The following is a 25,830-nucleotide window of genomic DNA, read 5'->3' as shown; positions in this document are numbered from 1 at the left end:
ACCGGTTCTGGATGTTCCGCCGGAAGTGGCTAAATATGAAAGTGAACCAAACTCATGCATGCGATACAACAAACAGCGGTTTTTTCGATAGCCTGATGAACAGTGGGCAGGGAAACATTCTCAGACCATATCGGAACCGGTAGTGTTACTGAACCGGTTCCAGATGTCACGCCGGAAGTAGCCAAGTATAAAAGTTAACCAACCCCTTACATGCGACGCATCAAACCGCAAGCTCTTCGGTTGCCTGATAAACGGTTAATAAAAGAGAATAGTTTCAGATCATATTTGGATCAACCGATAGAGTTCCGGAACCGGTTCCGGGTGTCCCGCTGGAAGTGGCCAAATGTAGTAGATATCAAAACCCATGCCTGCGGCACATTAAACAGCGGCTTTTAAAATAACGTGATGAACGGTTAGTCAGAAAATAGGCTCAGACCACAACGAAGATCTTTATAAAGGCTACCGATAGTGTTCCAGGACCGATCTAGGGTGTCAAGCCGGAAGTGGCCAAATGCCAAAAAGAACCAAACCTATGCATGCGACACATCGAACCGCGGTCTTTTTTAAACCATGAGGAACGATTAGCAAGAAAATAGACTCAGACCACATTAGAGGCTACCGATAGTGATGCAAAACCAGCATTGGGTGCTTCCTAGGGTGCTTCGCAGGAACTTCAAAAATGAACAAAGTCAATGCAAGCGATAAATATGTGTGAGAAAACAAAATCTTGACTGAACTAAGGCCACATACATACAGACGTCTTACTCTACTGACTCTCCATCGTCCTTGTTTTCAAGGGTTGAAACAAATATTAATCGTTGTTGCTCGTTTGACGTCTACTCACTACCAACATCAAGCCGCAGTGAAACGCAACCTGATTAGCATTTGGCGATTATTTTTTCGTAACGATGAATATAATAGCAATATGTTACAAATGATATGTCTGTTTGTCTGTACTGAAGCAATCTCATCAAATCACTGAGGTGTAAAAATATACAGTAGGATAGGCCAACGTTTTATGAGAAAATTATCGCATCAACCCCGGAGAAAGTTTTTTCAATCCTCTTTTCCGTCTAAAACTACTGGGAATTTTTTTATGGGATTTAGTATGGGCAATTTCACTTGCTTGCATTTTTTGTCAAATTTTACATGAATTTTGTAACCTATGATAAAAAAAATTTGCCTAAAGTTTGAAGAAAAAACTATGTCGAAGACCGTAAAGCAGGGCTGTCCAACATACGGCCCGCGGAATCGATGAATGAAACTTGGCCCAAGGATTGAAATATTCGAAGATATTTGATATTTAAATAAAATTTAATATTAAAAATAAACTCGAAATAAGTAGAGTGTTTTGTAAAAATTTTCAAAGATAAAAAATTTAAATACATAAATTTAAAAATTTTAAACTTGAAAGGTACAGCCATCTGTCCCATCCACAAGAAAGGCGACAAGTTAATGTGTGAGAACTTTCGAGCGATCACCGTTTTGAATGCCGCCTACAAAGTGCTATCCCAGATCATCTTCCGTCGTCTTTCACCTAAAGTAAATGAGTTCGTGGGAAGTTACCAAGCCGGTTTCATCGACGGCCGGTCGACAACGGACCAGATCTTCACCGTACGGCAAATCCTCCAGAAATGCCGTGAATACCAGGTCCCAACGCACCACCTGTTCATCGACTTCAAAGCGGCATACGACAGTATCGACCGCACAGAGCTATGGAAAATTATGGACGAGAACAGCTTTCCCGGGAAGCTGACTAGACTGATAAGAGCAACGATGGACGGTGTGCAGAACAGCGTAAGGATTTCGGGTGAGCTATCCAGCTCATTTGAATCTCGACGGGGACTACGACAAGGTGATGGACTTTCCTGCCTACTATTCAACATCGCCCTGCAAGGTGTTATGCGACGAGCCGGGCTCAACAGCCGGGGTACGATCTTCACGAAATCCAGCCAATTTGTCTGTTTTGCGGATGACATGGATATTATTGCCAGAACATTTGGAACGGTGGCAGAACTGTACACCCGCCTGAAACGTGAAGCAGCAAAGGTCGGACTGGTGGTGAATGCGGCTAAGACAAAGTACATGCTGGTAGGTGGGACTGAGCGAGACAGGACAAGCCTTGGCAGCAATGTTACGATAGACGGGGATACTTTCAAGGTGGTAGAAGAATTCGTCTACCTCGGTTCCTTGCTAACGGCTGACAATAACGTGAGCCGTGAAATACGAAGGCGCATCATCAGTGGAAGTCGTGCCTATTATGGGCTCCAGAAGAAACTGCGGTCAAAAAAGATTCACCCCCGCACCAAATGTACCATGTACAAGACGTTAATAAGACCGGTGGTTCTCTACGGACACGAGACATGGACGATGCTCGAGGAGGACCTGCAAGCACTCGGAGTTTTCGAGCGACGGGTGCTAAGGACGATCTTCGGCGGTGTGCAGGAGAACGGTGTGTGGCGGAGAAGAATGAACCACGAGCTCGCTGCACTTTACGGCGAACCCAGCATCCAGAAGGTGGCCAAAGCCGGAAGGATACGGTGGGCAGGGCATGTTGCAAGAATGCCGGACAACAACCCTGCAAAGCTGGTGTTTGCAACTGATCCGGTTGGCACAAGAAGGCGTGGAGCGCAGAGAGCACGATGGGCGGACCAGGTGGAGCGTGATCTGGCGAGTGTTGGGCGTGACCGAGGATGGAGAGCTGCAGCTGCAAATCGAGTATTATGGCGGCAAATTGTTGATTCAGTATTATCATGAATTTGATGTGAACTAAATAAATGAATGAAAGGTACAGCCAAATTTGAAGCAGAATTTCAGCAAAATTTACTGAATTTCAAAAAAAAAACGTTGCTGCTGAACAGCAGAGTTTACTGAACGAATCAGGGAAGTTTGCTGAATTTCAGCAAATTGTTTGCTGCAACCTGCAGTTCGGCAAAATTCAGAAAAAAAGTATTCAGGGTGATTTGTGCAAAAAATCAAGAATTCTTGCTCACATTTTTATGACCCAAATGATGTCAGTGTTGTGATTTGCCGTGAGAACGGGTAATCGGATGTACAAAATTTCACTGTTGCATTCGTGCTTTCGAAATTTGATGTCGAAATTTAATATCTGGCCCGTCGACTGGTATGGAGTGTCACTTGTGGCCCGCGGCCACGAAAGGTTGGGCAGGCCTGCCGTAAAGTCATCTGTGATTGTGAAAGACGTTATATCCTAGCTTGTAATTATCATCTTGATGTTGATCGGTCTTCAGTGATAGTGAAGGTGCTCAAGCAGTCAACTGAAAATTCTGATATTTTTCAGCCTAGTCTATACGTTTAACGTAACGTCGTTCAATTAATAAATTTCCCAATTTTATTAAAATTATTGCTTTTCTAAATAAGGTATTCTCAGGATTCAGGAACAGTTCGCATTACGTCGACGGAAAGATCATGCTTCGGAATGATGGCCCTAGCACAGAAACTAGCTAAACAAACAATAGTAGAAGATTCCAAAAACAGGGACCGAATTCTAAACCACCCGATAGGTAGGACATCCCGGTCAACCATTTCACAAATTTCGTTAAAGTTCTTTACCAAAATATAAAGAATAACGTCGACTATTCTTTACTGATTATTACTTTACATATATTCAAACAACTTCATCGATCGATAACGAAACTTGAAAAATGTCCTTTATCGGTCAAAAGATAAAAACCTTTACCGAAACGTAACTTAATTTCGTTAAATTTCATGTTGTCGCTTGAACTTTGGTTTTCTTCGTGAATATTTATCGGAACATATTCAATTTCCGATATCAACGTAACTTTGCATATTGATATCGAAGAACAAAGATTAGTCACGACACTCCTTTACCGTTCTGTTCGGTATCGTTGGGTGAAGCTGAGTAAAGGTGTTCTGATATCTCATATGACAGGAGCAATGTTTTGGTTTTGCTCGAATTAGAAAAAAAAATGAAACCAAGGATAAATCAAGACGGTTACTCCTTGGATTTCTCCGAGCTCGAAAATACAATGGAAAATGCTTCCTAGGTCCGGATTAGGCCACAGCTCACCGGATTGCTCCCCGGGACAGCAACATCAGTAGAAATACATATTGGTAGGTATTCCGGTCATTTTATTGGCAGTAGGACGCCACCGCCGTGTTGCGTTATTTCCGTTCACCGGCAAAACTCACTCCGTTTGGGAACCCTGTGAAAGATCCGAACTTTATTTGATTATAATTATGTTTTATTTGATTAATTATGGTTTCTCAATATGATGTTTATTCAGTTCGTCAAAGCCGGATACATTTTTTAATAATTCTGTTGTGGCTTTGGAAACTGCTAAAGGCTAGTAATTTTTTGGGTATTGTCGTCGCGGTTGAAACCCGAAGTTTCCCCACACCCGACAATCGAATTTTCTCAAAATCCATACGTGAAACCTAACGTCGGACGTAGTGCGCTGGACAGCGGACCTGGCCCTCTATCCAGCGCACTGTGCCCGACGTACGTCCGACACACAGTTTAGCAGAAAAATCAATTTTCGCGTGTCAAAAATTCCGATTTTCAACTGCACGAACAATATTTGAATGCATTTGGCCACCCATAATCATTGTAATACTGTGTGACTCAGTAAGTAACTATATAAACATAACATCGCTCAGTTCCTATAAATGTAAGTTCAATTCCCAATTTAGGAAATGATTACAAAAAAAAAATCATAATAAACATGAACAGGAAGAGTGGGTGGTGGGTGAGGTGGCTTTTTTTAGCTTTTTTGAATGATTATGACAGGTCGGTAAAGTAGAACCCACTATTTTTAATATCGATGTGTCGTCAAAACTATTTATCAATCGATATCGAAGTAACTTGGTTGTTATTTAAATTTCTTTATGAAACGATGTCGATCGCTATCGATTTTCGGTATGAACGTCTTTAAAGGTCGTTATAAAGAAATGTAAAGATTTTTAAAGAAATGGTTGATCGGGATTGTCCACATCACGACGGTTTCAAACCGAACGGACTCAATAAATACCAAAACTTCGTATGGCTTTTTTAAGTTAGGCAAGGCCATCTTGACTAGGAAACCTTGACTGATTGAACCCTTGAAAACGTCCCATACAGATCGAAACGTCGGAAAAAATCATAAACTAGTGTTTTCGATTCCCCCAAAAGGCTGAAGCCAACATTCTGAAGCAAAATCATCCCAGTCGTATCCCAACCAAGGAAAGATCATGAGTACATGTTCGACGAGAAAGGCACTATCACCACTAAGTGGATTAATCTGGGTTTTTTTTTTCTTGTTTTCGATATTTACAAAAGCTCATCCAGGCATTTCTCTTGATATTCTTATATAAATTGCTTCAGAAAAACGTCTACAAATACTTTCAGATAATCTTTCAAGAGTATTACAAAATCATATCTCCAGAAATTTTTCCTTGAATTTTCTCAATAAAACTTTCTTGTAATTCAACTAAGGGTTTCCGAGGAACTACTCCAGCAAATTAATCTGCAATTCCTCCGGGGATTCTTTCGTAAATTTCCTTGGGATTTCTTCAGATCTTCCTCTAGGTCTTGAAATTCATTTAACTTGAATGATTCAAGAGTACTTCTTGAGATTTCTACAGGTACTCTAAAGTTTATTCCTTCAGAAATTCTGTCAGGATTTTTTTTCAAACCAGGCCCGTACACAGAAAAGGCAACAAGGGAGGAATTTTCCATAATTTTGGCAGAGGGCGGAAGGGCGCCTAATATATGGAACATCGGCAATGGAGGAGTTGAACCCCCAAAACCCCTCCCTTTTTCACGGGCTTGTTCTTAACAAATTTGGAAAAACCTTCAGAGATTCCTTCGGAAACTTATCCTATCCTATTCTATCCTCATTCCTTCAAGAATTCTCTGCGAAATTCCTTGAGGGATTCCTACAGAAATTCTGCAGAAATTCCTACATGTTTTTTTTTAGAAATTGCTCCTGCTACTCTGCCACAAGTATCTCCTGGGATTCCTGTAAAGATTTCTGCACGATTTGTTCCGGATATATGTACTCTCAGAGATTTGTTCAGAAGGTTTTCCATAAATTTCACTTAACATTACTGGAAAAATTCTTGAAATAATCCGTGAAGGATTTTTTAAAGAAATCCCTGAAGGGTTGTCTAAAAGAATCTCTTGAAATTTCCAAAGGATTCTTTATTAGATTCTTAGATGATATCTTGATTTTTTCAAAAAAAAAATCCTGAAACAATTTTTGAAATTATCTCTGGAAGAATGCCTGGTTGAATACCTGGGAGAAAACCTGAAGTAGCCTTTTAAGATACCTGCTTTTTTCCTAGAAAAAAAATCATGGGAAACTTGTGGAGGAACTCTGGAAAAAATGCCTGATGAAGTTTTGGAGGAGAAATAGAGGAATTTCCTAATAAATCTCTTAAAAATGTCTGCGGAAATCACTGCAGAATTTGAAGATTAAGATACAGAGGGAATCTTCGAAGAAATCCCTTAATAAATTAATAAAAACGAAAAAAAAACTGGAGCAACTTCTATAGGTTCTCATAGGATATTATCTTTAAAAACGCATAGGAGGAGATTTTAAAGTAATTCTGTAGAAATTGCCAAGAGAATATTTGTAGAAATTTCTGACCCAGAAAAAAGTTCCTGGAGAACACAATGATACATATTGCCCATTTTACTGGCATTTTAACAGGTTTGCTGGTATGTCTGAAGCATACTGGAAAAACTTGTAATTAGAAGGCACGAAATGTTGCTAATTGACAAATTGAGAGATGAAATTTGTGAAAAAATCGCGTTCTGGTGGGATTCGAACCCACGACTCCGTATTCGCTAGACCGGCGCTTTAACCAACTAAGCCACAGAACAGGTAATGGTTCTGCGGAATAGAAAGCCAAACTGACTCCGAAGTCGCACCGTGAACACTCCTATTTCACAAACTCATCTCTCTTTTCGGCTTAGATGCCAATCCACAACACACTGAGTTTATGAAATAGGAGAAGGAAAGCCACGAGGAATATTCGGGGAAAATTCTGTAGAAACCCTTAGAGGAAACTTCTAGAGAAATTTCTGAAAAAAAAACACCTGAGGGATCTGTACAATATCACAATTAGCAGGATAACACATGACCAATAAAAGAACGCCACAATACTCGGATCACGGCTAACGTTTTTCACCCTCTATCACGTCCACTGCTCGCCAGATCACGCTACATCTGGTCCACCCATCGTGCTCTCTGCTCCCTGAGTATTTGCAGGAATTTTTGAAGCAACCTCTGGTCTGGAACAATTCCAATAACAAGAAACCCCTAGATTATTTTCTGGAAGAATATCCGAATCTCTGTGAAAACATTTCATCGAGTATTGCATCTTTTGAAGAAACCTTTGGAGGAATTCCTGCTGAAACCGTAGAGAATTTCATAGAAGAATTACTTGAGAAATTTTGAGAAGAATTTCTGGAGAAATTTTTTTAGATTTTTTTTTTTTGGGGGAAATTGCAAGGAAAACTTCCTGGAGGAAATGTTGACAACATTCCTGGAAGAAGGGAACTTCTATAGCAATACTTGAAGGGTTTTTTTTTTCAAAAAATCTCAGGAAGAATTTCTAGAAATTTTTTTAAAGAAACTCCTGAATTAGACCTGGAGAAATTTTCAAAGAAACACATGGATAATCTACAATGGATAGGAAAGCAATCTAAAGGAATACCTGGAAGAATATTCATGAAGAAATTCATGATATAATTTTTGAGAATCCTGCAAGAATCTCCTTCGATAAAAACGATATTCGAAAAGATTTGATACATTCTGAAGCAAATTCTTATTGTCGAACGACTCATTAGAAAAATTCTAGCTGAACTAATAAAAATATTCCTGTAAACCCAAATAGCATTTTGATGACCTATAAGTCTTGTAGATGTTCTGAGAACCGTCATAGAACCTTATATATTTTATTTTGATTTTATGATGGTTTTAAGAACCTCTTCCAATCTATTTGACCAAAGAATGTTACTCGGTGTTACTTGGGAAAATGCCCCTTCCGCGATAATTTCAGAAATATAGGGGTTTTTTCCGGAATTATTCTAAATTGGGAGCAATAATGAAGTGATTCCCATGGGGGCGTACCAGAGCAATCCCGGAATGAATCTGTAAAGTAACTGCAGAAGCATTTCATGAAAGAATACTGACAGGAATCCCGAGAGAAATATTAGGTGAGACCGATAGAGATATCCTGGGAGAAATTCCGGAAGGTATCCGAGAAAAATCTCGGGATAAGCTCCAGAAGAAATCCAATTTGAGAATCTAGGAGTAATCTCAGAAAGAATCTCGGGAGAAGTTTCTGGAGAAATCTCGCAAGGAATTCCTACAAAAGACTTTAAAATAATCTCGGAAGGTATCCTGAGAGGAATCTGAAGAAAAATTTGTAAAAGAATTCCGGAATAAATTCGTACAGGATTTTACAATTGAATCTGTAGAAAGATCCCGGGATCTCTTGAAGTACTCTTGGAGAAATGCTGAAGAGATCCCAGTGAAAGAACCGGGTCTGGGAGAGGTCTTGAGAGGAAAGCCGGAAAAGTCTCCGGAGAAAACCGTAATAAAATTCTGGGGGACCCCAAGAAGAACCACAGAAGAAAATTCGGGGGAAATCTCAAGAGCAAATCTAGTAGAAATTCTTGCAAAATATCCAAAATATGCAAAAATTCCTCTGGACATTTTCAGAAATTCAAAAATCTCTGGTGGAGCTTGAAGGAAGTTTCCGAAAAACACTTAAGAAAATTTCTTAGATTTTTTAATAATCTTGAGAGAAAATCCTGAAAAAAGAAATCTCTGGAGAAATCTCGGGAGTCCCAGAAGTTTTATTGAGAAAAATCTCAGGAAAAATCCTTGAAGCCTGAAATGATTTTTTAAAGAAAACCATGAGGAAATTCCTGAAGATTTCAAAGCATTATACAAGCCACAAGAAACCAAGAAAGAGTTCCTGAGCAAACTTCAGGAAGATCCTGGTATATGTCTATCAATCTACAACTATTTTCTGAAAAAAAAATTAGAAAACAATATGCCAATCAAAACTTTGACCAGTACTGTCCATTCCCTCGACCTGAACCGACTGCAAATACCTATTCGGTGTTTTGGATTCGGTAATTTACAGCAAATACCTACCTACCACGAAGCCGCCGCGCGCCGCAACCAAGCAAAGCAAACGTAATCGAACAACCGGCGGCGGCGGAACCAACGACGGGAGAGAATGTTGAATATTGAATTAATAAAATTGTACATTTTGATGATTGTTACTGCTTCGCCCTGGGACCGAGACCGAGACTGAGAGATGCTTATCGAGTTTGTCATTAAGGAGTGCAACTGTCTGTCTGTCTGTTTCTCTGCGTCTGGAGGGTCCCATAGGTAGACAACAAAGTTGGAAATGACGACGACTACGTCGTCGACGACGAGTGATGGTAAACAGCCGTGACGACGACGCGATTCGGCTTGGCTTCGATAATCAGATAATTAAAGTTGAAATAATGACGGCAGCCAAGCGGTGCGACGGCGGTAATGAATGAAGCTGATTTGTCTCTTAATGTTGTTCGACGGTTAAGTCAACAGCACTCAGAGGAGTCCGTTTGAATGGGATTTATTTGGTTGATTTGATGGTTCTTTTGCTTAACATACATTATAAATTAATTTGCATAGTAATTTGATTCGTGGGATTCTCAAAATATCCAATTCGAAAAGCGAAAACAGAATGAGTCAACCGCGAGGCGGCGGGATTGAGAAGCACCCATTTTGGACACGTTTTGAGAATGATGCCATGCACATTGCGGTGGGTTTGGTGAATTTATGGTTTGGAAGGTGATTTTTATGAACCCTTGATTATGACCGGATGGACCGGTTTTGAAATTTGAACCGGATGAATCCCAATACCAAGCGAGTATTGGTTTCCGAAGATTTATCAAAAAAAAGTGGAATTTTCGGTGGAAGCTTCAGACTGAGCGACGGATTATAAGGTGTATAATAGGTGCCTTTGGATAGAGTATTTTTCGTATTTTTGGAAATTCATCAGACACGCGTCGTAATAATTTGAAAGCTTCTTAAATATCATGGTAAGATAGAGCAAATGGTAAGAACAGCGGACATTTAACAGATGTATAGTCATATAACAATACAGGATATAAATAATAAATCGGAAAGATCGCACTAAGTTCCATCTTCTTGGTTATTGCACCCATGTTCTCCCAAAAATTCTTCTTGAAACTTCTCTGCGAATTCTTTCAAAATTACTTCTTAAAGTTTCTCCAGATTTTTTTTTACAAGTTGCCTCTGGAATTCCACAAGAGTTTTCTCCAAGATGTGTTGCATAAATTCTAAAACTGTTTCAAAATGTTTTACACTGGGAAGAATTTTTCCAAGGATTCTTTCAACAATTTTACCAGAAATTTCAGAGTTTGTCCAGGATTTTTTTTTTTCATAAGTTTCTCGGGGTATTCCTCTAGGAGTTTTCCAGATCTTCCTTCAAGACTTCCTTAAAACCTTATTGTCAATTACCGTGAAAGATTTCTTCAAGAAGTCATTCAAACATTCAATCAATAATTCCTTCAAGGCTTCCTCCAGAAATTTTTCCGAGAATTTTTCCAAGGATTTCCAGGAGCTGGCTCAAATCTTCTTCCAGTAATTTCTCAAATGATTCTTCCGGGATTTCTCTGAAATTCCTTAAATGATTCTTGCGCATATTCCTTTATGGGTATCTTGATGTATTCCTTCAGGAATTCATCCAATTTGCTTAACGATATCCCCTGGAGGAATCCGTGGAAATGTTCTGGAAATATCTGTAGAAGCATTCTGGGGAAAAAATCTCAGCCCAAGAGGAATCTTTGGGGGAATTTCTGGAAGAATCCTGGAAAAAATATTGGAGCCTTCCTTGGAAAAATTCCTGGAAGAACCCTTCAAGGGATTCCTGTATATATTCTTTAAAGCATAGGTGCCAACTTACGGGGAGCAAGCATACAGTGTATCAAACAATTGTCCGTACAGCAATTTTTTGGTCAAAATAAATTTTCATTCAAATGTTTATAACTTTTTTATACGTCAATCAAAAACGCTGAAATTTTAACCAAAGATAAACCATATATTGCAGCTCCATTGGTAAAATTTTGGGTAAGGTCGAATAAGTTTTCTGAAAGTTATAGAACTTTTAGTAAAACTTTTAGGATTTTTGAACCCATTTTTAAAATATAATGTTTCAATATGTAGTCGATGAAACTTTTTCAATCTTTTTTGTGTTACAGCTTATACATAAGGCTTTCATATACAGCTTCGTTTGAGGTTTTATATTCACTACAAAAAATATGAAAAATCTGTATATATCCAGAGTTTTATTTGGAAATTTATCATATTTTGATCAATAAAAGTGCCAAGTGTTTTCAATTTTTTTTAACTCTCTTAATGTAATATTTTTGTACAGGACCTACTAAACAACATGTGAAGAGTAGGTCTTATGCATTTTTCTTTCAGTTAATGCACTTTTATTGGTAGAAAACCTTTGGCAGATTATATGTTCAAAATATGGTATTTTCTTAAATACCGTCAACTACATAAGCAAATTTTTCATATTTTTTGTAGTGAATATAAAACCTCAAACGAAGCTGCATATGAAAGCCTTAGGTATAGGCTGTAACACAAAAAAAGATTGAAAAAGTTTCATCGACTATATATTGAGATATAATGTTCTAAAAATGTGTTCAAAAATCTTATAAGTTTTAGTGAAAGTTCTTTAACTTTCAGAAAACTTATTCGGTGTCGCTCAAAATTTTACCAATAGAGCAGTAATATATGACTCATGATTGGTCAAAACTTCAGCGGTTTTGATTGACGTATAAAAAAGTTATAAACATTTGATGGAAACATTATTTTGACAAAACATTTGCTGTACGGACAATTGTTTGAAACACTGTAGTTTTGCCCCCACCCCAATAATTGACGATTTTCTAATTTTCCAATACAAAAAGTCAGAAAAAAACTGGCCTTGCCGCCCCAATAATTTGACCAAGTTGGCACGTCTGCTTTAAAGAATCCTTATGGGAATCCTTGTAGAAGGAAGGGAACTGAGAACTGAAGGTATTCGCTAAGGAATTGTTTGAAGCATTTTCGGAGAAGCGCTTGAAAAAAAAAACTAGGGGCATTTGTCTTTTTCTGACGGAACTTCATGAGCAATCCTGAGAAAAAATCTTAGAGGATCGTTAGAACCTCTCGTTAGAAGGAATTACTGTGCAATCATTTGTGGAAAGTTCTGTTGACATACTATGAGAAATGATTTAAGGAATTCATGAAAAAAGACCTGAAATAATCCTTGGAGAATGTGCTATCCTTTGAAAAAAATTGTTAAAAAAAATAGTGGATTTCGTTGATAATCCACAGAGGAATTTAAGAAGCATTTCCGGTATAATCCTTGCGATAACTCTTTGCAGAATTTCTAGAGGAAATCCTGGAGAAATCCTTGAAGATTTTTTGGATCGATTCTCAGCAGAGTTGCTGAAGAAATATCCGAAAAAGTCTTTTGAGAAATCTTTGGAAAATTTCCAAAGGAAATCCTTGGAACTGGGAGGATTCCTAAGGGATTAGTTGAAGGAATTTGGAGAGTCGTTGAGGAAATTCCTTAAACGGTTTTTTTTAGGAACTCCTAGAAGAACTTCTGAAGTTCTGAAAAAAAAACATCTTGAGCTATTTTTATGGAATTAATTGGAGGAATCTTTAGGGCTCCTGGAGGATTATTTTGAGAAACTTTTAGAAAAATTCTTGAATGAGTTTCTGAAAAAAATCTTTAAATGAATTGCTGTAGAAACTCTTGGAGGAATTCTTAAAGGAATCATTCGATGAGTTTCTGATGAAATTCTTGAAATAATCTTTTGCATTATACCTGAAAAACTTCTTGAAGGAATTTATGGAAAAATGCACAGAAAAGTTCTCGAAGAAAAAAATAATTCGCTGAGGAACTCTAGAACAACTGTTGGTAAAGCTCCCGGAGGATGGCCTGGAGAACTCCTAGATTAATACCCCAGGAATATTTCCAGAAGGTCCAGATGATTTTCCGGATGAACACCTGGCAGAACAGTAGGCAAACAAAGCTCTGAATAGCTTCTGAAAGAATTGACGGGGAACTTCTGTATGAAAATCAAGCGTAACGTCCTGAATAACTCCCAGAGGAACGAGTCTCCAGAAATTTATGATTATTTTTTCATTGACTTCAGAAGAATTTCTAGAATACCTGGAGGCTGGAGCAATGCAAGATGCATGTTCCAGAAAAAGAATTCTTGACAAGTTTTTTTTTTTTCAGAAAGCTCTGAAAGAATTGCCGGAGGAGCTTCTGGAAGAACATCTAAAAACTTCCGAAGATCTGATTTTCTCAGATTTCTGATTCTGCATCGATTCCTGATTTTCATATATAGGGTGGACTCCTGGATGTTGACGCATCTGGCTGGATCGATTCCGGATGAGCCTTTAATATTTAGTTTCGATTTTGTAAATATTGTTTTTTTAATAAAGAGAATTTACGCTTTTTTGAGAACATGAACGCAAATCACTCAAAGGGGCTTCTCAACAATAATAAAACTATCTTAAATTCATGAAAAAGTCCCATAAGAAATTTTTAAAGGAATTTCTGAATAATTTTTTGTTTAAATTCCAGGAAACTCCATGGAGAAATTTCAAGAGATACTTTTAGAGGAAATCCATGAATTACTGGAGAAAATTTTGCAGCATTCACTATATGTAATCAGACAACGTGGGTAGATCACCTTGGAATGGTGCGTTACGGTGTAAGATCTACCATATCAAATTTTGATCTCGCTATTTTCCAGCCTGGTTTATTTAAATCCAGGATCAAGATTTGGTGTACTTTTTAACACTATTTTTCAATTTATTGTTTTACTCTATTCATTTTTCACTGCTAATATACCGTTTGTTTCAGAGGGATGGAGGTAAATTTAACTTATATATAAAAAAAATTAAAAAAATATAACAGTGGAGAACGAATCACAATTTAATACTATTTTCTATTTCAGATTTCCAAGCAGGCAACCAGCGTTCAAAACGGCGAAGTATCTCTTTCTTTAGAAAGGTCAAGATTACCGTACGATTCAGTGGCAAGTAGACCACGTTTTTCGCGTTGGTTTATTCGTGCCGAGTACCATAATTTAGTTTTTTTACGATATGTTTGTTGTTCATCACATCTTCAATTTATATTACGCGTTGCGAACATTCGCGGATAATAAATATGTACAACGGTTTTATTATCCTCAATCTTATAGGAACATAGGTGAAACTCAAAAGCAACGATTTTAGTTATTTAGTTGTCCAGTTTTCTCGTAAAGCTACGGCGCGGGTTTCGGTTTTTCAGCATTGGCAGTAGCACTAAACGGAATTGTATACAGTTATTTTCTGACTAGAAAACGATAAGCTTGGAACGTGCGTTATTACGAGTTGATCCGACATAAGCGTGGTTTAAAAATAATTTATACCCGGTATAGAATTAAATTTAATACACAAACATACAGTAAAATTATTGTATTCTTCCGACAGCCGACTGGCAGAAGACTAAATCATACCAAGGGTTGCATAGCTCACATCACTTACCAATGTGAATCCAGATCTATGTAACTTTCTATCCCTTCCTTTCCCTTGTAACAAACTTCCTTCCTGTGACAACCGTGGGGATGCGGAGGTACACACGGTCTCTAGTAGCAACGGATGTCACATTAATACTCCTTCCCTTCCCCGATGACCGTAAGGACGTGGCCGGCGCCAGTACTGACAATATAAAGTTTTGAACCTTCAAAATTGCACATTGAGGATGGAAAGCTACACCCAGGCCCCATTCTTTTGGTTCCCTGTGCAATGTTGACTGTTCTGGTCAGTAACGGAGTAGCAACTACGAATTGTACGGTCATCTCATGCTCATGCTCAAGCTCATTCACTATATGTAATCAGGCAGGAGTCTATGGCGTAATTTCTTAAGTAACTTATGGAAAAACCCAAAGACAAATATTTAGACACAAATAACTCCCAAGAAATTCTAGAAGAAATTCCTGAATCCGTGCAGATTTAAAAAAATAACCCCTGAACAAAGAATCTTTGGGACAATTGATAAAACTATCACTGAAAAAAAAACCCTAGAGAATTTCCTTAAATATTAGAATAAATGAAGGAATTTCAGAACGATTTCTGTGAGAATTAAAAAAAATCCTGAAGTAATTTCTAAACGACGCCGTGGATTATTTCAAAACAGAGTTGATGGAAGATTTCCAAATCTAGTTCATGTTCTTAATTCAAAATGTAAGTTATGTCTGAAGAAACGTTTGTCCTAGAGAAATCCCTGGTGGATTTTCCAAAGGGCTCCTACAAGGTTTTTGGATGGAATTTCTGAAGCAATTCAAAATTCTTCGACAAATATCTGAAATACTCTTGGAGGAATTTCTAAAAGAACTCATAAGAGAAAGATTTCATGAGCGAGTTTCTGGTGTTATTCCTAAAGAAATTCGTGAAAAAATTTCTGCAAGAAACTTTGCAAGAATTTCTTATTAAATTCCTGGACAGTTTTCTTACGAAATCTTAGAAAAATTTCATAAATAAAGTTTTGCTGTGTTTCTTGATTAATCCCTGGAAGAATTTGATTTTTTTAAAATAAATTTTGGAAAACTTCAGACAGAATTTTAATTTTTTTTGATTTTCTGAACAAGTCTGTTGGATATTTTTCGAAAGAATCTCAGAAGGAATTTGTGCAGTAATATGAAAGGAAGGTATCTAGGTGAACCATTGGTAAATTTACTGGAGGAATCTCTAGAGCAAATCCTAAAGGAGTTTTTTGTTTAAATTTCCACAGAAATTCGTGGATTTTTTATTTAATAATCAATTGAATATTTTCTAAACGAAACTTTGGAGAAATTTCAGAAGGAACCAGTGGATTTTTTTTTCGAAAGAAATCCTTGCGAGATTTTACAAATGTTTTCCATAGCATTTCTTGGAAAAAACTGGAAGAATCTCTAGAGAAATTTTTAAAGGAATCTCATCAAGATTGTTCTAAAAAATCGCATTAGGATTTTTTAAGTAATCTTTTTTATTGTCATCGTAAGGATTTCTTGTAATAATTTCAAAAGAACACAATGGAGGAAAAGTAATCTTTTGAAAATTTTATAAAATAATTTTGGAAAGAACTCCTGATGAAATCCTGTGGAATTTCTTGAAATTCCGCAAATATCTCGGAACCTGCAAAAGCTTTGTTAATCACCTGGGGGATTTGCTAAATTTATGGGTAAATTATTAGGGAAATCTATAAAATTTTTTGTTTGGAAAATGTTAGAGAACATTTCCTGGAGAACATTTTCGAATGATTTTTTAATAGTATTCCTTTTCTGCTAACCGAAAAACAGCAGCTTTGAATTTGTTTTCGGGATATTTAATCCAGGAGCGGTCGCGTCGTGTACTGAATATATTGGAATCATTGGAAGTTTTTGAAAAAATAATCAAAAAGAAAAATCTTATGGAATCCCTGAAAGATTTTCCAATGGAGTCCCTTGAGAATTTTCTTGAGGAACGCCTAAACATAAAAAGAAGTCCCAGGAAAATTACCTGAAATCCGCTCTTAAGGGTTTTTACAAAAAATCTCTGGAGGGTTGTGTGAAAGGTATTCTTGAAGGGATTTCTGAAGAAATCTATGGAAGAAAGAGAATGTGTGATGCAATATATGGAGGATCTCCAGAAAACATAACGGAGTAGATTCCTTGAAGAAACTTCTGAAGCAAACCATGATGAAAATTTATGATTGGATATTTGGAAGATATTTTGAATGGATCCGTGATGGATGTCTTGAGAAAGTTCCCTCAGAGATCCTGGGATACATTTTTTTCTTTATGAAATTTCCGACAGAATCCCTGATAAGTCCATCCCAACATATATTTGCATGTATGGGAAAACAAAACATTGAATCTTACAGAGCAAACATGTTTCTATAAAATTTTGCCTGTATTTTTGTTTCAAACAGCACATTAACTATGAAATTTACTAATAAGACTAATATTATGGCCTGGGTGAAGCCTGATTGGGCATTTTTACTCGTCAATCAAATTAAAATACTTGGAAATTGAAGGGGGCGTTTTGCTCCGTTATGGCGCACTATAACTATTTATCCTATAAGGTGTTCGTGCATTGTTTTTGTATGCAATATGTAGTAAAGAATTCATAGCGCAATCATTGGTAAAGCCAATAAATTAAGGATACAGTTTTACGACCAGAGCAAATTTCAGCTACTAAGAGGTTCACTATTGGTTAAACAACACTATTCTCATACTGGGAGATTTTATTTCATTTGAAGTGTTAGTTTCTCACCGAGTAACTACGAGATGCCTCGATGACACCACCATGGAACTTTCACGCAATGTCAAACACCGATAGGTTCATCGATTTCGAGAACTGTAAGAATCGATTAAAACAAAACGTTGGACAGAACTGAACAGGAAATGATGAGCTCATAATCCACTCAACATTCCATCACATTAAACCGACTAAAAGATCACAACAAACTATCACATTACGAGGGCAGGCCGATTGACACAAAGCACATCATGTCGCTGCCCTATTCAACTGTCATCCTGTCGATCCTAAGCATCGTAATTATATAATCACACATCATCTCCTCATCAGTAGCCACCATCACCAGTGTTAGTACCAAGCAACAACGTCATCATCCGATTGTTCCGCTTAAAATGTCTAGCTCACACACATTTGATGCGGTGCGGCGATACATAACCTTTTAGATCAAACATGGCCCGAGAATGCCGATCAACATCCTATTGTGGTGGATATTAAAGCACGGCTAGTGCTGTTCTTTTCACACGATGTACATTCGTCAAACGTCAGTTCTGCCTAGCTACCTCCCTTCCATGATGTATATAGGTGAGGAATTCCAGCTAATACTCGATATTTCGATTCTAACAAGCTGATTGCTCAGCTCTGGCGTGGCGACGCAGGTAGAAGTGTGCTGCGATGATAAATCGTCAAGTTACGGCTAATCGCCGCACGCACCCCTGAAACGTCTCAACGCTCGAACTCACCGACTCATCATCCTCTCCTCAGAGGGTGATTTGCATAGTAATTAAGCACACTGGGTAATCGCTGTTATTACGAAATTGATGTGCGTTCTGATTGGTTTCTGCGTAAACTACTAAATTGCGTCACACAATTCACGACTAATGCGGCTCAAATTGGGAGATTCGAAGGTAAAAGGGTTTAACTAATGTGTGACCTTTATCAGAATTCCCCTGTGAGGGCTTGGAAGGGACAGGCTGTTATTAACGGTATTAGTTTTGAGTGATTGGATAAATCTACAGATTGTCGTGGCGTACGCAGATGCACGACTCATTGCCAAAGGGCCTAACTTGCGTGTGTTAACAATTTGACGAATGGGTGCTTCTTTGTCGATGAATATGGAAATAGCGATGTTTGGGGATGTGTTTATGCTACCACATTAGGTGAAGGGTCATTCGAAGGGCCACGCTGCGCTGATGCTGGAGGTGAGAGATGTTGCATAACAACGCGACCGATCAGATTCATGAAAAATTGTCAGAAATAACTTACACGGTGCTTCATCCGTCGCTGGCTGCCCGTCAATGCTAAACGCATTAGGAGAACCATCAATTCCAAAGTCTTATCGAAAAGCAGTAAACGATTCGCCGCGCACTCAAAATGCAAGCCGATGATGCGATGACTCTCGAAAACTCCACTCCAAAACAAAACAGAAATCAAGCCGGGCGACCTTGAAAGATTGCTCACCTCTTTCACCCACAGCCAGCCAGCCGCCGACCGCGGTACGCCTCCTCGGAAGAAACCACCCGAACCGGTCAACTACTAGAGCTAGAGGGGCTCTCCCAATTACCATTAGAAGACCATTGCCACCAGTCAGTCAGCAGTGTGCATACGCTCCTAGCGACGAGTGTGCTTCAACAGTGTTTCTCTGCATCTCTGTGTTTTCTCCCGGTTGTTTTTTGTTTGCTTTTCGCGTTTCCCGCGAACTCATGACAATGTCTTATTTTTGTTGACTGACGCATAGTCTCGGTGACGTAGTTGGGGAGGGGCATGAGGGGTATCTCTCTAAGTATCGAATGAAGTGTAGCTAAGTTTATAGTACAATTCTAAGAGAGTTCTGATGAAGACGAATGGAAAAAAAAATTCACTTCAATTCCTTATATTCATTATTAACCTTCACGTACCCGACCCCTAAAAACTCATTTTCAAAATGCTGGCATTTCGTCAATTTCTTCCGATTTTTTTAAGTCGCCCTCCATCGATTTTAAATTGGTGCTAGTTTAGTACACTCAAGTGGCCATGCAATATCCGGAACCATATCGGGGATATTCCGGAGTGTACTGAGAGGGGCCTGATTTGCCAAATGGATAAAGGTGATTATTTCGTGTGTTACATATTGTGTTTGAGAGACCCCCGCGGAACCTGTCCTTTTTTTTCTGTCCTATTCTCTCGAAATCATGACGATTGATACGTCACACGGCATGTTTTGGTTGCAAACCAGAAATGTCGCCGATGACACCCCCGTGGAACTTGTGCTAGATGCTCCGGGGTGGCCATATTAGTTAATAAAGACTTCATTCTACCGTTTCTGACTCTGGTACGTAGTTTCGGGGTCTGGTACGTGAAAGTTAGCACAATATCTTTAATTTATTCAAATTTATTTATACTTTTCGATTTTCATTGGCTCTCGCAGTCAAGGGGATGAAAACGGATGGTTTTGTTCCCGACGTTTCGGTACTTTGTATTTGGCCTTTTTCAAAGGTGGACCTGTTTACCGTTCATCGTTAATATCTGTTGCCATTTTGTACAGTCTCTTTCTACTTATAGTATAAGGGAGTAGAGATCAAAGTGGATAATGAAATGATAGATATGATAGAATTCGCTGGGTAGCGAAAAAGTGTGAAAATTTATAGAAGGTGAAATTAGGCAAGTAGGCCATGTATTGAACGAATACATCGAATGCGTGAAACTTCTGCCGTGTGACCTGTGCTTTTAAACAGATCGGCTTGGTTGGTAGTTCATACCACCTTACCAAGACTGGCAAAAGTTTCAGGCACCCGACTGCCTATGTATTGTCACTTGGAGCAAGGACAATTTTGTCCCAATTCACCAAAAGTGGAAACAACGAGGTGTGTGTTGATATGCGGTTCACAGGAGTTTCCTCTAGTAGACCGAGTACCTGTAGCAGGTAAGTGAGATGAATGTGTAGTAGGGCAACGTCAAAGAGAACTTCGAGCGCTGCCGTGGGAGTTGAAGGGAACGCTCCGCTCCAGACATCGCCATTAGGCACATCCTTTCGAGACGGTCTAACTTTGATTGGATCGTTCTCATTTCACCACCACACAAGACATCCATAGGCCAATATTGGCCGAACCACAGTTGTGTAGATCCATTTGATATACTTGGGTTTTAGACCCGAAGTTGTACCAAAGGTCCGCCGGCATTTCCCGAAGGCCATACAAGCTTTCTTGATTCTGAACTCAATGTGAGGTGTCCAGAAAAGCTTGGAATCAAGAATGACTCCAACGTACTACACCTGTTCAGTCACATCGATATCAGAATCAAAGAGATGCACAGGTCGAACGCCATTACGGTTTCGCCTTTCCGTAAAAAGAACAATAGATGTTTTACTCGGATTAACCGAAAGGCCATATTGGCAACACCAACCCTCAACTACCTGAAGGGCGCTTTGCATCAGGTCGAAAAGGGTGGTGACACACATACCAACTAACAATGCTAGGTAGTCGTCGGCAAAACCATAAGTAGGAAAACCGCTATTATTGAGTTGCCTCAAAAGCGTAGCTGCTACGAGACTTCACAAAAGCGGTGACAACACTCCCCCTTGGGGGCATCCACAAATACTCAATTTCCTAATCCCTGCTACACGCAATGTCGAGAGGAGATATCAGTTCTTAAGCATTTGATGAATCCAATTGGAAATCATTGGAGATACACCATGACTCCGTGCGGCTTCCAATATGGCATCGAAAGGCACATTGTCAAAGGCACCCTCGATATCTAAGAAAACACCCAAACTAGATTGCTTTTGGGCGAATGCTTTCTCGATATCGTAAACAACCTTGTGTAAAAGAGTCACAAAGGACTTACCAGATTGGTAGGGATGTTGGTTCACACGCTCTCCCCCCCCCCCATTTCCGATGCTTCATACACTAGGTTATCTTTCCACAGACCACACTTCTTTCAGACGAATTAGATGTACATCCATACTATGCATCTATTGTATATGTAAAGCCTAGGCGAAAAAGATAACCTCTTAATTTCGAGTTGAACTTGAATTCTGGTTAGTCACTACATCTTCGGGTTTTCTCGTGGTGTAGTTGGCAATGCGCCTGTCTAGTGAGTAGGAGACATGAGTTCGAGTCTGACCGAGAGAACGACTAACTTTTATCACACAAGAATCTGGCATAATTTTTTCAAAGATTAAAAAAAAATCATCTGGCATCCCTGTGGAGCGGAGCTGGTGTGATGGTTAGAACACTTGACTATCACGCTGAGGACCTGGGATCGAATCCCACTCCCGACTAACTCACAAAATGTGAGTTCTTCCTTCGGAAGGGAAGTAAAGAGTGGGTCCCGAGATGAACTAGCCTAGGGCTAAAAATCTCGTTAATACAGATAGAAAAAAAAAATCTGGCATCCCTGCTTGTACTTGATCCGGGATGAACCTGCCTGCAGTGGAAAATCTCGTATTAAAATAAGAAACAAAAAATGAATGTTGCCATACCGCTCCATCAAGCATATCTGCAGGTTCTCCTATGTAGGACTTTTCATCAATTCTGCTAGGAATTTCTTCGCTTCATAAGGCACCCTAACACTACTCAAACGGTTTGACCAACATTGACTCCGCCCCTAGGTTGGTGGTTGAGTTGGTGCTGTGTTTGACCATGTGTGATGCTGTTTGACGAACCGATTTGGCAGTTCGTCAAACCGATTTGACGGTTGATGGTTTGGTCGGCAAAAATCAAACCAGTTTGATTTTACTCAAACCAACGGTGGGCGGAGCCAATGTTTGACGAACCGATCGTACCGTGTGTAGAGTTGTTGCACAAACATAGTGCGATTTCAAATGGGAGATGATGTTGGTGCAACCTCAGTGACATGTTGGTGCAACACGATTTGGCAGTTCGTCATACGGTTGCAGAAACATAAGCTGGTTCGACGAACCAGGGGGCGGTGGCAATGTTGGTCAAACGGTTTGAGTGGTGTGTAGGGTGCCTAATGTCATCAAAGTGATAACAGTAAATAAAGTTACTTTATTTTCCAAGCTGTTCCTCTTAAAATTTCTCCTAATATAATAATAACTCCATCATTACTATCTAGGATTACTATCTTGAAATTGTCATATTAGGAAGAGACAATATCGAGACAGACAAAATTTCACTTTTAAAATAACGTTCATTAAACTTCCGCATTTAATGTTATACGAGCGTCTCGATTTCTCTGCATCGACTTTTTCTTCGATGCATAACTTAGCTGGAAAACCATGTTAGGTTGTTTTTATTGTTCTAGATTATAGCCCTAAAGGGTGTCCACGATGAAATTAGCACACAAAAATATTGTATAACTTTTGATTGCGTTCGCCAAAATAGCTAATTTTTTGGCCATGCATAGTGTATTATGTGTAGCTAATACCATAAAACTTTCATTAAAATCGGTTGAGTATTGGCGCAGATATTGTCGATATCATAAAATGAGATTTTAGAAAATGTGGGCACCCTTTCCAAAAAATTGCTTAGGCTATAACTTTTTTGTTACCTCATCAAACCGTTTGAAAATTTCACTCGATATTCTTAACATAGTATTAATTACGTGGTGTAATTTTTTTTATCGAAATCGGTTCAGTACTTTTTCTAGTAAATAATTAAAGGTCAAATCGCTTCAAGGTAAATTTTAGGTACTTTTTGACCATTTTTAGTTCCGCGTGCACTATTTTGACTGTAGAACTGGTAACACTGTCCCGATTTTTACAAAACTTTGACAGTGTAAAATTGTTGTGTTAAACAGTTTACAGTGAAAATTTCACCCATTTTTGTTGAATACTTACAAAATAAGAGCATATTGAATTTCACTATAGGGTAGGTAATCAAAAGTTGAACCAAATTGCTGCTTTCCGAAGTGGCCCCAGTTTTGAGTGATTTTTTCTCCCACATGGAAATAATTTACTACGGCAAAATCGTATGCACATAAAAGCCACGGGTATAAGCTTTCTGTTAAGTGGTAAAAAGTTTGTATTTGCACTGAATTTCATAGAAAAATTCGATTATTCGTCAACAATAATTTTAATCTTAATTTGAACCATCGTAATCATAATTTGAACCAATTTTAATCTTAATTTGAACTACTGGCGGCAGCAGCTCGAGCATCTCCCACAACAGCCAATTTCGTGCTGAACAATAGAAAAACACATGGATCTGCCAATTCTCATAACTATTTTTCATTAGGCAGTGGAATTTCAACTAAGAATGTTCTAAACTCTTCAGGAACTTGGAAACTAAATTTGGAATTTTTCATCCCCCAAGAATAAACAAAACAACCACAAGCGCAGTCTGCTGGCCAACACTAGAAGCTCGCCCCCGTTTACTAGTTCAAATTTGGATTACAAATGGTTCAACTTAAGATAACATTCTCCAAGTAATTACTTAAATTTGATAATTTTCTGACAAATAATACGGAATATTATTCGGTTGGTCGATTATACAATAAATAAGCTTTCATTTGACGTGTTCACATATTGCGTGTGATATAATGCATGAGCTATACGAGTGCACCGAAAATGTGCTTTCTCTGGGGGGAAATAGGTGAAATCACAGTGATTTTTCAATTGCCTGTTTTCCATGACAAAAACGCTTTTTTTAATGCTTTTAAAGTCCATGTTATCAGGTTATATTACGGAAAGCTGTTTAACATCTTTTTCGGGACAATATTTGCCTAAAAAGTACGTCGTTTTAATGAATTTCGAAATGGTTCAAATTAAGATTACAAATTGACTAGTTCAAAGTTTGATTTCTTACCCTACCAAAAACCACATCTGCTTATTGTGACATAGTGCAACATATATGGCTATAACTTTTTCACGGTATGATCAAATTGAATGAAATTTTGACAAATTACTTCTTACAAACTTAACGTACCTAAAAAATTTCATTGAAATCGGTTCAGTATTTTTGGCGCCAGAGTTGAAACGGCAAAAAAGTGATATTTTCCAAAATGTTTGTTTGCACAAGATTCTCAAGTGGCACTTCCCTTGTTTCAACGATATCTCTGCCAATACTCAACCGATTTTAATGAATATTTTATGGTATTAGCTACACATAATATACTATTCATGGTCTAAAAATTAGCTATATTGGCGAAGGCAATCAAAAGTTATACAATATTTTATGTGTGCCTATTTCATCGTGGACACCCTTTAGTGGTCCTCCACAGGAGTAAACCGAAAAATCATCCAAATACTGCTGGTGTTTCTCGAAATAATCCGAAAAGAAAATCAGTCAATAAAAATCGTTTTACGCTGTTTTACGCCCATATCTACACACAAATTCTAAAATTATGAATGTTTTTAGAGCATGAGCATGAGCATGAGCATAGATGACCGCACAATTCGTAGTTGCTACTCCGTGATTGACCAGAGCAATCGAAATTGCACAAGGAACCAATGAATAGGGCTTGGGACTAGCTTACTATTCTCAATGTACACAGGTCGAGAGCTCTCAACTTTAATAAGGTCAATAACGGCGCCGGCCACGTCCTTACGGTCATCGAGGATGGAAGGGAATGTTAGTAAGACAAACGTTGTTAAAAAGACCGCGAATCGCTGCATCTCCACGTTTGTCTCAGGAAGGAATTTTTTGTTAGTAGGGTAAGGTACATTGTCAGTCCGGGAGTCACCTATGGTTGGTGATATGATTTGACAATGGATCAATATACACAAACCGCCGTTAACAACCGACCACTTTTCGACGCAAGAACTAGCCAAAAAGAAAATTCTATCGCGCGTCTCCACTCCACTAGGGAGCAGAAACCTTTAGTCTATTCTACACAGAAATACACTGAACGCGACTCACTTGTAGGCGCCCGGATTTTTTCTCGACCGGCGAACCCGAACTAACATTTTTCACTCTTTTGTGTAAATGCAAAAAATGAAAGAAAATATTTATTATCAACTAAAAGTGTATTGGAAACTAGCGCCGAAGGGAAGCGAAAAATTCGGAACCGACTCAACCACGGCGCGCGCACACTCGTCCCGTCGTCGGAGCCCCGCAGAGAGAAGAGAAAAAACAAACAAATCGCAAAAATCTAGCAAAGCGAGCGCGCGAAGCTTTGCTGCTGCCGAACTACCGCACACTACTGACTGCTTGGCGTCCCGTCGTCGGTGCCCCGCAGAGAAGAAAAACAAATCGCAAAAATCTAGCAAAGCGAGCGCGCGAAACTTTGCTGCTGCCGAACTACCGCACACTACTGACTGCTTGGCTTCCCGTCGTCGGTGCCCCGCAGAGAAGAAAAACAAATCGCAAAAATCTAGCAAAGCGAGCGCGCGAAACTTTGCTGCTGCCGAACTACCGCACACTACTGACTGCTTGGCTTCCCGTCGTCGGTGCCCCGCAGAGAAGAAAAACAAATCGCAAAAATCTAGCAAAGCGAGCGCGCGAAGCTTTGCTGCTGCCGAACTACCGCACACTCTAAAATTATGAATGTTTTTAGAAATGGTACAAATTTGAGCAAGATTGGTATATTGCGCGCAAACCCCAAAATTTTATTCCCACCTTTG

The 25,830-nt window shown here is 38.8% G+C and overlaps 1 protein-coding gene across 3 annotated transcripts in view; it reads right to left on the bottom strand.

Annotated features, from left to right (window-relative positions):
* The window catches only part of LOC109419958 (inactive serine protease scarface), a 205,549-nt gene that overhangs the window by 44,016 nt on the left and 135,703 nt on the right, over positions 1 to 25,830 (bottom strand). The gene's annotated exons all lie outside the window — the stretch shown is intronic.

Source organism: Aedes albopictus, chromosome 2 (assembly GCF_035046485.1).
Source record: "Aedes albopictus strain Foshan chromosome 2, AalbF5, whole genome shotgun sequence".
NCBI classification, from domain to species: domain Eukaryota; kingdom Metazoa; phylum Arthropoda; class Insecta; order Diptera; family Culicidae; genus Aedes; species Aedes albopictus.
The sequence above is the reverse complement of the archived record's forward strand: the minus strand, read 5'-3'. Positions and strand labels throughout refer to the sequence as shown.